General features: G+C 48.4%; 1 pseudogene; it reads left to right on the top strand.

The window, feature by feature from the left end:
• The first annotated feature begins 13934 nt into the window (after positions 1-13934).
• Positions 13935-14731, top strand: LOC125554614 (annotated as a pseudogene).
• The last annotated feature ends 225 nt before the right edge of the window (positions 14732-14956 follow it).

The raw sequence follows: 14956 nt of genomic DNA on the forward strand, positions 1-14956 counted from the left end.
TTCGCACCTCAGCTATCTGAGGCTCGGTGAAGGCGGGAGCTGGAGGCGTGTCCTGAGAACTGAATGCCAGACGACGCCTGTTGCAATTGGATTTCTCCGCCGTACCAGCTAGATCGCGGTCGTCTTGGTTGGGTTCTTGAGAAAGAGGCCCGCAGAACTCGTCAGCGTACCCATGTTCGGCAAAGTACTTATCAACTTTGGTAAATGTACCGTCGTCGTTGTCGTCGCCGTCCGGATCCTGTGCCATAGGGCTGTCCGGACCCTGTGCCATAGGGATGTCCGGCAGGTCCGGTAGCGTTGCAGCGTTCTTGCCATGGCTTGGCGCCGGCACGACTGGCGGTCTTGTCTATGGGGTGGTGTCCCCCGCCCCCAAACGAATCTGGCTCTTCGGCCAAAGCAGGGGCCAGTTTACGCAGGTGCTGAGGCTCATCTCATCTTCTTCGTCGGCCCCAGCGGGTTGAATCGGAGGTAACAACTTGTCGCAGCCTGGCAGCACCCGAACCACTTCAACCCTATACATTGTGGGTGGCATCGGATTACCGTGGAACATGGGGTTGCCCGGTTGAACGATTCTGCCCTTGGCGACATCGACCAACTCGGCGCCCACGAAGTGCAGAAGAGTGCAAGGAACATCGGCGGTGCCCTGTGAAAACATGTACAGGGCATCAGGGATGCCCAGTCAAAGGTAAGGAGATGAAGTCATCGACCGAGAGGCTTAGTTACCGTGATGCCGTCGAGCTCGGCTAATGTCGAGGCACCGCCAACGGCGGACGTGCAACTGACGGAGGGGGCGCTTGCTGGCGAGGTGCCAGCCGGCGTACACCCAGGTGCATTAAGCTCCAATGCCCGTGCCGGCGCCGGAGACACGAATACCGCCTCCGCCGGAGACACCAATGGCGCCGCCGCCGGAGACACCAATGGAGCCTCCTGCGCGCTGTGCGAGTTGCTGGCCGTGAAGTTGGGAACCGGGGGAGGCCCCTGTTGGCCGCCCGCAATCCACGTCGTCAGCCCATGAATCAACGTAGGCACCATGGCGTTGAGCGTCGTTCCAAGTTGTTGTTGCACTTGCTCTTGGACAAGCTCCGGAATCCGCGCCACTTGTGCCTTGAGTTCTTCAACCTCGCGCGTCTGGCTTTCCGAGCTGGTCTTTTTCTCCTTCCGCACACCAGCGGTATAGTATGACCCCCATTTTGTGGACAAGCCTTTGCCGGCCACACGACCAGCTGACGTCGGCTTAGTGAGCTTATCCTTATTTTTCATTACGTTCAACGCCCTATTTAAAGGGGTGTCGAAAGGGGAGCTCTTAGACGACCCGGCGCTACTGCTTTCAGTGTCATGCGAAAGGAACGTGAACCATTTAGAAATATTGGGGATTAATTAGAGTGCAACCATATGGAGCTAATTACGCGGGGGTGTATTCCTTACCAGAAGAAGCTCAAGCGCCCTGGTCTTCGGATCCGTGGTAAGCTCCTTTGTTATTGGGTCCTCCTTGTACCGGGCCCTGACATAGTTCCTGGTCTGCTTGTCACCGTTGTATTTCTCGAAGCGGGGCAGTAGGCCTTGCTCGGCACGCTCCGCGTCCTCCTTGTCCCATATAGGCTCTGCCACTTTGTAACCGCCAGGACCGAGTTTGTGTTCCCCTAAGTTCAACTCCCACATTTCTTTCCCCCACTAACTTGATTCGGAGGTTGCACTGCTCTCGCACTTGATCTTGAACTCCTTGTACTCATCTTCACTCATCAAAGGATATTTCGCCTTGATCTTCTCATAACTATCACCTTTATCTATCATTCTCTTCACCGCGCTTTTCCAAGTAGACAGGGCCGTGCTCATCTTCGTGAGGGCGGCACTGTTCACTTTATTCCCTGAGAGGAGTGTGTTTTCAAATTCAGTGGGGAACTTGTATCGTTCGTGCAGCTTCGTGAAGAGGAGGTTGCGCAAATTCCCTCGGTCCTTATGCCTAAGGTTCTCGGTGTTGATCGAGACGGTGCTCCAGAGAATGCACCCGAGCTGAACCGAGTACCCCTTGACTATATGTTTGGGCTCCGTTGGATTCCCGTCGGAGTCCACTTGAGTGAATTCCTCCTTGACGGTGTGGAGTGCATTCGGGCGCCAGTCCTTCCTTTGCTTCTTCGGTTGGCTGCCATCTGTGTGTGCGCCGCCATCATCAGTGGTGGCATCCTCGGCGGCACCATCAGTGGTGTCATCCCCGACGCCACTAGGGGTTGTGTAATCAGGATCGGTGTCTTCCGCGGCGTCCTCATAGCGGTGAGGTTGTTCCTCCATCTCCTGGGACAGCTCCTAGAATTGCTTGCCGCCCGAACCACCGGCCTCATCGTTGTGGGCCATGTTTCGCTCTAAATAGGAAAAAAGTTTGGTCAAAAAGTTGGTTATTGTCAAGGAACAAGATCATGGTCTCATCATTTAGGGTTTGTGGACACCGAGGCACCCTAAAAGCCTAAGCTTTCATCATTTAGGGTTTGTCGACACCGAGGCACCCTAAAAGCCTAAGCATACATCATTTAGGTTCTCATCGACACCGAGGCATCCGGGGTAGCCAAGTTAAGTTTTCATCATTTAGGGTTTATCGATGCCGAGGCACCCTAGGTTGGGCCTAATCACTTGGCACTAATCACTTGGCTTTATTGCCACCTATGGTTTAATACAGCAAGAATAAAGGGGCAGTTGATCCTACTTAATTAAGTACTAAGATACCCCGGCCCATGCATTAGTAGCAAGTACCTCATATGTCCGATTTTTAGCAAAGTCATGCTCAAATTCACGGAAAATTTCAGCATGACCTTTGCTGAAAATAGGACATATGGAGTACCCGAATTTGCTGGAACGGAAGTTAATCGACATTCCGGCAAACTCAAGGGCCTCTCGGGGTACCTGCAAAATCATCACGACACGAAGGGCCTCTCAAGGGCCTCAAGCAGCAGCGGCGTCTCTGAGGACCCCATTTTTTGCTAAATTTCTTTGAGCAACAATCGGAGCAGAAAATTCAGCATATTTCTATACAACAACACTGTAAAGATGAAGAACAGTTCTACAGCAGTCCATCTTTGATCATCATCTTTGCATCTCTTTCTCAATGTGATCACAAGTAATTCAGAGGCATCACAAGTAATTCAGAGCATCACAAGGCATTAGTAATTCAGTACATGAACAAGTTTTACAAAGCACATCAATATGTTACAGCAAACAAAAGTTCTAAAATTTGTGTGACTAACTGAATTTTTAGTAACTGAATAAACTGAATTTTCAAAACTGCAAGAAGCGATTTAAAAAAAATCCTCTCATCTCATATGAGGAGTGTTAATCCTAAGACTAATAGTTTGTTGTCCCTGTCCATTTGTCCCTCCCCAACTAGATACTAGAGTAGCACTGTTGATGCCCTGTTCTTGCTGGACTTTATGATAGTATATACAACAACTTATCCTAAATGTGGCTAGAACTGCAGATTTACAAATTAAAGGACACAAACTCAAGCAAGCTTCCTGAACAATACCCTGACAGAAAACATAGGACAATCAATGAATTTATATAACCAGTAAGAACAAGGGGATGATTTTAGCAAGTTAAGTGCAGCTCTAGCACCTGTGCATGAAATGTATCATGTATCAAACCATCAATTAGCTGCTGAAAAACATAAATGTACTATGTGAACATATAATACCTTCACGAGCGAACTCAATGAGTGTGAACCAACAGAGTGTGGGTCACCACAGATTGTGTAGTCAAAAACCTTCAGGACAGAGTGAAAATAGTTACAATATGCTTGCAAGTAATTTGAGGAGGGAACTACACTACACAAGAACTAAACTTTGGTTAACTAAATGCATTAGCTACTAAGATGTCCAGATTAACAAACTATAGTGCACAAATCTCCTGTCATCATCAGTAAGTTCACAAATCTGATTAGGTAATGTTCCATTGTGTAGTTCACAAACTATAGTTCACAAATCTGATTAGGTAATTTGATTAGGCCCCCACGCTTGTGCAAACCAGCCTAGTGTTCCAACCAGTGAGAGACTTGAGTAATAACTTAGTCAATAATATACTATTCTTAAACATCAACCACAAGATAACTGTAATCTTAAGAGGTACTTTAATAAACCATAATTTTCTAAAATGACATCTAACTTGCAAAGCTTTGATCAGCAGGTACATTGATCTAATGGTAAATTCACCACATGTAGTTAAAGTCCACATGCACTTATCTCTCTCCTCACTTTGAACCACGTCCTCACAGAGATATTGCAACTGCTGCTCAGCCAAATCACCCAACCTCCTCCTAATTTTGACATTATCCCAATAACCCCCAATCACCTCTGCTGCAGTAATATTAAAACTGGTGTTAGCATTATACAATCTATGGAACTTACTACACAGTGGAACATTACCTAATCCATCATGGAGATTTGTGCACTGTAGTTTGTGCACAAATCTCCTGTCATCATCAGTAAGTTCACAAATCTGTCATCATCAGTAAGTTCACAGTGGAACATCATCTACAGTGCACAAATCTGAACCTAGGAACCTAGGAACACAGGAGAGGGAGGAAGGAGGAAGGAGGAGAGGTACCTGGGCGGGAGGACGGCGGCAGCGGCGGTAGCGGCTGGAGGACAGCGTCGTCGACAAACTCGAGGGCGGGGGCACCGGATGCTCCTCTCGTTGATGGGGGAGGGGAGGGGCTAGAGGCAAACCCTAGCCGCCAAGTGCACACGTGCTGCAGCTAGGTGGAGTAACCTTTGCCGGAGACGATGGAGCAGGTGGCCGGCGTCGTGGTTGGTGAGGAGAGCGCGAGGAAGAGCGCCCCGTGCGCGATGAGGAGGCGTGGCGTCGGCGTCGTGGGTCGGGAGGCGGCGCACGTAGGGGGAGGCGGTGCTCGAGGGGGAGGAAGGGGAGAGGGAGACGGCGGGGGCGCGTGGGCGGCTGCGGCGCCGTGGGTCGGGGAAGCGGCGGCGGCGAGGTGGAGGTAGGGACGAGGGAGGGAGCGGCGCGGTGGAGGGATAGGAAGGACGAAGTGTCTGGCGAGGGCAGTAGGTGGAGTGGGGGGAGGGTTCTAATGGCGCACCTCCCCTCGGTGCGCCATAAGTACGACTATTCTAATGGCGCACCTCCCCTCGGTGCGCCATTAGAATTTTGTTTTAATCTAGCCCACTAACCATATCTACAGCCTAACCCTATCTACAACAGAACCCACCCACTAGCCCGACTGGTCAGCACGCAGCACACACACCACGAGGTCCTGGGTTTGATTCCCAGGCTCCCCAATATTTTTTTATGCATTTAAATGCTGTTTTTGATATTTATTTGTGTTTAAATATGTTCAAACTTGTTTAAATCATAACAGTAATATTTTTTTATAAAAACAGTAATAATTTTTTAAAAAATATGTTCAAATTTGTTACTTGAAAATATCATCGGCGGCGGCGGTGGAGCGGGGGAGGGTGCGGGGGGTGCCCATTGGCGGCGGTGGAGCGGGGGAGGGTGCGGGGGGCCGGGTGCTCGTCGGCGGCGGTGGAGCGGGGGAGGGTTGCGGTGGGTCATCGGCGGCGGTGGAGCTAGCGGGGGAGGGTGCGGGTGGGATCGAGATGGAGGGGGATCGAGATCGAGATGGAGGGGGAATCGAGATCGAGATGGAGGGGGATCGAGATCAAGTGTCCTCATGAATTCAAAAAGTGCTCATGAAATTTAAAAATATTCATGATATCAAAAAGTGCCCATGAAATACAATCGAGAAATGAAGACTACGATTTAAATACAATCAATCTTAGCTAGCTATCTGTTCACAATCTTCTTGCCCTTCTCTTTCGCAAATGGAGTTCTTCTGTGGAACGGACGTCCTTTAGGTAGGGTGGTCCTGCTTCTTCTTGTGGTGTGTGCTGCTACTTCATCGTTGTCGTCATGTTCGATCTTCGGGTCGTCGTACTTGTCAAAGTCTTGCTCATTGGCTACTCCATCCATTCCGATGATCTTCCTTTTGCCTCTCCTCACGACAACACGACTGGGCTTTGACGGGTCGGTAATGAAGAAGCATTGGTCCACTTGGGAAGCCAGTACCCATGGCTCATTTTTCGCGGTGACGTTTGCGCCCGCGGTCTTGGATTTGTCTTCGGGTATAACCATGGTGGTGAAATACCGGTCTTCTTTTAGGACACTCTTGGCCCATATGACACGGAACATCGGGACCTTCTCTCCAGCGTAACTCAGCTCCCAGATCTCCTCGATCCTTCCGTAGTATCTGTCCTTGTCGTTACCGGTGTAGGATTCCATCGTTACCCCGGAGTTCTGATAACCATCGCTCTTCATGTCCTTGTCCTCGGTGTAGAATGTGTAGCCGTTGATATCGTACGCCTCATAGGTCATCAGGTTATGCTCGGCGCCCTGTGACAAGGCGAATATGAGTTGTTCTTCCGCGGAAGAATCTTCATGTAAAGGGTACGACAGAAGCTTCTGCTTGAACCAATGCGTGAAACATGAGTTGTGCTCTTTGAGTATATCTCCGTCCGCCCTCTGTTGGCCTCGGTCATTGTACGTCTTCTCAATAAAGGTTTTGTGCTCTACCACCCAAGGATCGACCACGTCTATGTGTTGCAGCGCGACTAGGTTTGCTCTTTCAAAGTCGACGAGTCGACCCTTGAAGTCGACATGCATTTCGCGGCGACCCTCACGGTGACCCCATCCAGCGAGCCTGCCGAGGTGCCTGTTGACGGGCAGACCAACGGGGTTCTCGATGCCTAGATAATTCATGCAGTAGGAGATGCACTCTTCGGTCAGAAAGCCCCTGGCTATACTTCCCTCTGGACGTGACATGTTGCGAATGTATCCTTTGATGACACCATTCATCCTTTCGAACGGCATCATGCTGTGCAGGAACGTCGGCCCGAGTTGGATGATATCCTCCACGATATGGACCAGCAGATGCACCGTAACATCGAAGAATGCGGGCGGGAAGTACATCTCAAGCTCGCATAGTATCACCATGATCTCTTCCTGTAGCCTTCTGAGTTGCCTCACGCCAATCGACTTCCGAGAGATGACGTAAAAAAAGTTGCATAGGCCAAATAGCGTTTCACGGACGTGCACGTCCATGATCCCACGGATTGCAACTGGAAGTATCTGCGTCATCAGCACGTGACAGTCGTGAGACTTCATCCTGCTGAACTTCTGCTTCGCTGGGTCTAGGTATCTGCTTATCTTCCCCGCGTAACCGTAAGGAAGTTTTACTCCTAGGAGGCAGGTGAAAAACTGCTCGATCTCCTCCTGACTTAGAGTGAAGCACGCGGGAGGGTAGTCATTTCCGGTCTTCTTGGCCTTTTTGCCTTTGCGACGACTTTCTGTGTCCTGCTTCGCCTCATCATCATCATCATCATCATCATCATCATCATCATCATCATCATCATTAGCGTGAAGCTCCTATCTGATGCCCATTGATTTCAAGTCTGCCCTTGCTTTCGGCCCATCTTTGGTCCTCTCTGGCATGTTGAGCAGGGTACCTAGCAGACTCTTGCACACGTTCTTCGTGATATGCATGACATCAAGGCTGTGAGGCACACGGTGGATCTTCCAGTACGGCAAGTCCCAGAAAACAGACCTCGTTTTCCATACCTTCAGCAGCGGCTCTGGCGCCTTTCGCTTCTTTCCCGGCTCTGGCGCCTTTTGCTTCTTTCCCGGCAGTGGGCAGTCTTTCCAATTTTTCAACAGCTCGTCTATTTCCTCGCCGCTCCTCGTACATGGGCGTTTTCGGGGTTCGGTTTCACCATCGAACAGATCCTTGCGTTTCCTCCACGGGTCATCGTCGCGAAGCCACCTTCGATGTCCCATGAACACGGTTTTCGAAGACCCGGGATCTCTATCTAGCTGGCGATACGTTGTGTCATCCATGCACCTTACGCATCCAGAAAATCCGTGGACTACCTGCCCCACGAGATATTCGTAACCGAGATAGTCGTGCACCGTCGTGAGCAGTGCGACTCTCATAGGGAAATATTCTTTCTCTGCGGCGTCCCACGTATTGGCTGGCGTTTTCCACAGCGTGTCTAGCTCCTCCTTCAGCAGCCCCAGATACAGATTGATGTCGTTCCCTAGTTGTTTCGGCCCTTCAATTAGCATACTCATGTGAATGTACTTCCTCTTCATGCACAACCAGGGGGAAGGTTGTACATCCACACAAACACAGGCCAGGTGCCATGTGTGCTTCTCTGGCTGCCAAACGGATTGACTCCATCGGTACTCGCGCCCAGCACGATGTTCCTTGGATCCTTCCCAAATTCTGGGTATTCGAAGTTCAACGCTTGCCACTGGCTCGCATCCTTAGGGTGACTCAGCATCTTGTCTTTTTTATTTATCTCCGGATCATTTCCGTCATCTTCCCGCTTCTTCTCCTCCCTATCTGCGTGCCAACGCAGGAGCTTTGCTACCTTAGGGTCCGCGAAATACCGCTGCAGATGAGGAGTGATCGAAAAGTACCACACCGATTTTCGAGGAGCTTTCTTCCTCTTCTTGTATCGAGTGACGCCGCACACCGGACATATGGTAGACTCCGCGTGCTTGTCTCGATAAATGATACAATTGTTCATGCACACATGGTATTTCACGTGCGGTAAATCCAGAGGACACACGATTTTCTTCGCCTCCTCAAAACTGGTCGGGCACTTGTTCCCCTTGGGAAGACGTTCGTGCCAGAATGACATGTTCTCGTCGAAGCATGCGTCGGTCATTTTGTGTTTTACCTTCATCTCCAGAGCCATGAGCGTTACTTTCAGGCGGGTATCCTCGGGCCTGCATCCTTCATACAATGGAGTAACCGCGTCTATCTCCAGTTGATCCAGCTTGGCTTTCTCTCGGGCGGCAGCTCTTGCGTTATCCGTCTGCTTGAGAAGCAGCTCTTGAATATGAGGGTCCTGCACCCATCCTCCATCGTCGTCTGCTCCGGCATCTTCATCTTCATGATCATGCCCTTCGTCTTGATCTTCCTCATCATCATGTACGACATCTTCTACATGATGACTGTGTACAGCATCACCGTCGTGATCATGTCCTGGAGATTCTTCGTCTTCTCGCCCGCCCTCGCCGCGGTGGTACTGTCTTGTTGCCCTTCCTCATTTCTTGCCCAGCCCCCATGGACGACTTCATAGTCATCTTCATCACCTTGCCACCGATAGCCATCCATGAAACCACGCAAGAGCAGGTGGTCCCGCACCTGCCCGGAATCCGGGTCCGCAATAAGGCTCTTCAGCTTGCATCTTCGACACCGACATCTTATCTCCGTCTCGTTCTTTTGAAGCATCTTGGCCTTCGCGGAGCTCAAAAACCTATTCACGATGCCTTCAGTCATCGTGCGGACCATGGTCGCCTGCGGGGTAGAGGAAAACAATATTTTAGAACCAAGAAAAAATTTGGCATGACCTTCCCTAAAAATAGGACCAAAAAGAATGCATAGTGCCAAAATTCTCGCCGAAACGGAAATGAATCAAAACATTCCGGCAAAATATTGGCAACTATCGCATTTCAAATACCGGTACCTTCAAACACAAACATATATGCAACACCACAAACACATGCAACACCACAAACATACATAGATCTAGCTAGGCCACAAAAAGTGCATGTGCACATTGTTGGAGCGAGCTAGGGAGAAAAAAAGTAGATCTACATCATGAAGATAGCTTTCCCCTTACTTACCTATCAAAAAAAGGTAATTTCACCACTTAATTTTGATGAATCTATGGTGGAAATGAGGTGAGGAGGAGGAGATGGCCGAAAGCTTGGAGAAGGATGTGGAGGGAATGAAGTGGGGAAAGTGAGTGGGTAGGTGTGGGGCTGTCCAAAATATCTTGTTGGGGTCCCAGGTTACTAATGGCGCACCACCAGCAAATGCGCCATTAGTAACCCTGGTTACTAATGGCGCACCTGCAGGTGGTGCGCCATTAGTAGTTTTGCAAAAAAGTAAAAATAAATAAATATATATACTAATGGCGCACCGGGTAATAGTGCGCCATTACTAGTTTAAACTAGTAATGGCACACTGTGAAACGATGCGCCATTAGTAGTTTTGCAAAAAAAGAATAATTTTTTTTACAGTAATGGCGCACTGTCTGCTTGGTGCGCCATTACTACTTAGAACTAGTAATGGCGCACTTCGACCTGATGCGCCATTAGTATGTATGGAAAAATGGAAAAAATAATAATTTAATACTAGTGGCGCACCCTATTTCTGGTGCGCCATTAGTGTCTTCCACACTAATGGCGCGTCACCAACCGGTGCGCCATTAGTATATAGTAGTGGCGCACTGCTTCCATGGTGCGCCATTAGTATCAATCCTATCTATAGCCCTTTTCCTAGTAGTGCATCTTGCTTAATGCATTACTCTGTTCTTATGAACTTAATACTCTAGATGCATGCTAGATAGCGGTCGATGTGTGGAGTAATAGTAGTAGATGCAGAATCATTTCGGTCTACTTAACACAGACGTGATGCCTATATTCATAATCTTTGCCTAGATATTCTCATAACTATGCGCTCTTCTATCAATTGCTCGACAGTAATTTGTTCATCCACTGTAATACATGCTTTCATGAGAGAAGCCACTAGTGAAACCTATGGCCCCCGGGTCTCTTTCTTATTATATTGCATCTCTTTTTATTTACATCGCATCTCGTTTACTATTTTGTAATCTTTACTTTCCAATCTATACAACAAAAACACCAAAAATATTTATCTTACTATCTTTATCATATCTCACTTTTGCGAGTGACCGTGAAGGGATTGACAACCCCTTTATTGCGTTGCTTGCAAGGTTCTTGATTGTTTGTGCAGGTACTAGGTGACTTGCGTGTTATCTCCTACTAGATTGATGCCTTGGTTCTCAAAAACTGAGGGATATACTTATGCTACTTTGCTGCATCACCCTTTCCTCTTCAAGGGAAAACCAACGGATGCTCAAGAGGTAGCAGAACCCCAGATCAAATTCTTCATATAGACCAAAGTCTTCATATGGATCCAAGTCCTCATATGGATCCAAGTCATCATATGGACCAAATTCCTCATAGGGATCAAATTCCTCGTATGGATCCAGATCCTCATATGAACATCATCGTGCTAACACTTCTGTTCCGCAGGGAAAGCCTAAGGGCTATGAATATGTGCATTATTCTTCAAATCATTATGTTCATAAGTCCTCAAAGAATTTCTCTACTTATTCATATGCTTACTCTAACCCCTTTTCTGTGAAACAAAGTGGACTGGCATCTACGCCACCTTTCTCTTATGGAGCTCGCAGAATGATGAACTCTTTGCCACCCCTCCAGATGTGGGTGTTGAAGAAAAAGAACTAATCTCTTATGCAGGGACATGTCTCTAAACGAACTTAAACATCTGAAGAATTTGCTGGAGACCTGAATATGCTTGAAAGGATGCAAGCTAATCATGAAGAAATGAATTTTCATTTCTCACGTCCTCATACTGCTACATCTGTTGTATTGTTTGATGAAATTGATCTCATGAATTTGATGTCATATTCTTCACTGATGAAGTATATGAGTTCGTAAGATGCACTAATTCATCTACAGGATGATCAACCCAAAGCTACTGAGTGGGTCCTCGACAGTGGATGTACAAATCACATGACCGGTGACAAGAACCTATTAATGGACACTGCTTTACCTCCATCGCATCTGAAGCATATCACCTCCGCTGACAAAGGCAAAAGCAAGGTATTGGGTTTAGGTAGGGTTGCAATCTCAAAGGATCGACACATGGACAAAGTCATGCTTGTCGAGTCCTTAGGATTCAACCTCATGTCTGTATCAATGCTTTGTGATCTTGATATGGTTGTTGTCTTTGGCAAGTATTGTTGTGTTGTGATCATGGAAGCTGACAATTCCAAAGTCTTCAAAGGCTTTAGGAGAGGAGACTTGTATATTGTTGATTTCTCACCAAGACCACAACCTGCCATGTGTCTACTGGCAAAAGCTTCAGAAGGCTGGTTATGGCATCGATGACTAGGTCATGCTGGCATGAGGAACTTGCACACATTCACGAAGAAGAAGCACGTCATTGGCATTGAGGGCGTCAAATTACTCAAGGACCATTGATGACCCACAAGTGTAGGGGATCTATCATAGCTTTTCGATAAGTAAGAGTGTCGAACCCAACGAGGAGCAGAAGGAAATGATAAGCAGTTTTCAGTAAGGTATTCTCTGCAAGCACTGAAATTATCGATAACAGATAGTTTTGTGATAAGGTAATTTGTAACGAGTAGCAAGTAATAAAAGTAAATAAGGTGCAGCAAGATGGCCCAATCCTTTTTGTAGCAAAGGACAAGCCTCGACAAACTCTTATATGAAGGAAAACGCTCCCGAGGACACATGGGAATTATCGTCAAGCTAGTTTTCATCACGTTCATATGATTCACGTTCGGTACTTTGATAATTTGATATGTGGGTGGACTGGTGCTTGGGTTCTGTCCTTACTTGGACAAGCATCCCACTTATGATTAACCCCCATTGCAAGCATCCGCAACTACAATAGAAGTATTAAGGTAAACCTAACCATAGCATGAAACATATGGATCCAAATCAGCCCCTTATGAAGCAACGCATAAACTAGGGTTTAAGCTTCTGTCACTCTAGCAACCCATCATCTACTTATTACTTCCCAATGCCTCCCTCTAGGCCCAAACAATGGTGAAGTGTCATGTAGTCGACATTCACATGACACCACTAGAGGGATGACAACATACATCTCATCAAAATATCGAACGAATACCAAATTCACATGACTACTAATAGCAAGACTTCTCCCATGTCCTCAGGAACAAACATAACTACTCACAAACAGGCCCGTCGATGAGGGGGGCCAAAGTGGTCGACCGCACAGGGCCCCCAAAATTGTGGGGGCCCCGATTGAAGAAAAACGCGAAGTAACTACCTGTGCAGCGCCCGCTACAGCTTCAGCCCTAGGGCCGCGACCCTCCCCAGCCCCTCACTCGCGCATGCGTGCCGCCTCTCTCGCGATCTCCCATGCCCCTGTGCAATGAATCAACCAGTGTTGGTCTGCTGCAGATCGCCGGCGGCGGCCGCTCCACCTACTAGCTGATCCGTGCTTGCACTAGCGACAGTGATTCCCGTCCTCCACCTGGTCGCCCGATGCTGGCCTTTTCTCCGCTACACCAAAGACTTGTTGCCCCTCCAAAGCCGAGAAACACAGGTGCTGCTCATCGCCTCAGCCACTAATCAGTGAGTAATTTACTGATTTCTTGGACTGAGAGAGGCAAACAACAATAGTAGAAGATGTATTGGAAGTTTGAACTGATGACATGCTGTATGTGTTGATTTATAAACTGATGTCTTTGAACAATTAACTGCGGAGTAATTTAGAACTAAAAAAATGTGTGCATGTATGGATGAAACCCAAATCGATGCATTTTTATATCAATTTTATTTCATGCTATAGAAAAATAAGATGAAGACATATTTTCATTGGCGACCTGCAACAATAGGAGTTTCTACACATATGGGGGAATGGATGAAGCAAACTATTGATTTCATATTCTTTTGTACCCCTTATTATTATTATTTGTATTTCTTTGTCTTGTTTAATCTTTTTGGTTCGATTGTTAATCATCGATTTTCAATTCTACCATATATTATGTAGTCCTATATATATATACATCTGGGCTATTCTGTTATGCGCAACAGAATATTATTCTGTTACCCTTCTTGAACTGACGAATTCGAGGGGTTGAACTGATGCTCTCATTTTTGTCGAACTGATCGTCTTCTTTATGAACCGATGCTCTCGGTTTGGACCTATATTACCGGACTCATGGTGTTTTCATCCCCGCAGCGCAGTCGCCACAGTTGCCGTCGTCGTTGAGGAGCTCTAGCTGCTCGCCCTGAGGGCCTTCGTGGGTGCCGACTCCATGTCCGGCACGGCGGCCTCGCGGGCGGCGGAGCGCGTGCCGCCGTGGCGCGAGCAGGTGACGGTCTGTGGGATGGTGGCGGACTAGACCGACCTCTCCCTCTCCCTTTCCCTGGTTCCCACCACCACGCCGGCGCTCAACAATGATGACTACCTCACCATCTGCCTCACCGCGCTTGCCACCACCAGCAAGGAGCAGCAGGCGAGCGCGTGGAACCCGTCCCCTACCCGGGCTTAGGAGCCGCGGTTCAGCTGCGCGGTCTGTGGGAAGGAGTTTGCGTCGTACCAGGCGATCGACGTGCACAAGTCCAGCCACCGCCCACTAGAGAGCGCTGCATTGCCGCGCAGGCGTCCACGGGCGGTGGGTCAGAGGCGAGCGCGGCGGCGTCCTCGGGCGAGAGTAGCGGTGGCCTGCATCAGTGCACCGTATGTGAGCGGGGCTTCACGACCGGCCAGGTGCTCGGTGGGCACAAGCACTGGCACTACTGGGACGACACCTCCGTTTCCATGTCCATGTCCGTCTCCGTGTCGGCGTCCTCTGCTGTGCTGAGGAACTTCGACCTGAACCTGCTGTCGATGCCAGAGAACGCAGGGGTGAAGAGGTGGGACGAGGAGGAGGAGGTGCAGATCCCTCTCCCCACCAAGAAGCTGAGGCTTTTGCTGTAAAAGAAGGAGAGATGGCCAATGGTCAACCGCCCCTTGATTGATTTGTTCATTTGTTGAATTCGATTAGGTATCGCCATGATTTGTTGATTTGTTGTATTTATAAGGACACAAAGAAATTAAAACTATGGGCTTAATTCCATTTCCATGCTCCAGCGCCCTTCTCTGATCTCTCTATGTCCATGGTGAGCCGCGCTTCCCGATTTTCCTGGGTCGCTGATGTACTATCAGAATAACTGAAACTTTGGCATTGCTCGCAAGACCATAGCACCAGGGTTGCGGTCACTTACTGAACCTAGCTAGTCTGTATTTTTTTTGTTCTTGATGAGAAAGATATTTACAATTGATTTCGTAGTCGCA

The sequence above is a fragment of the Triticum urartu genome, chromosome 4, assembly GCF_003073215.2.
Source record: "Triticum urartu cultivar G1812 chromosome 4, Tu2.1, whole genome shotgun sequence".
Lineage (NCBI taxonomy): Eukaryota > Viridiplantae > Streptophyta > Magnoliopsida > Poales > Poaceae > Triticum > Triticum urartu.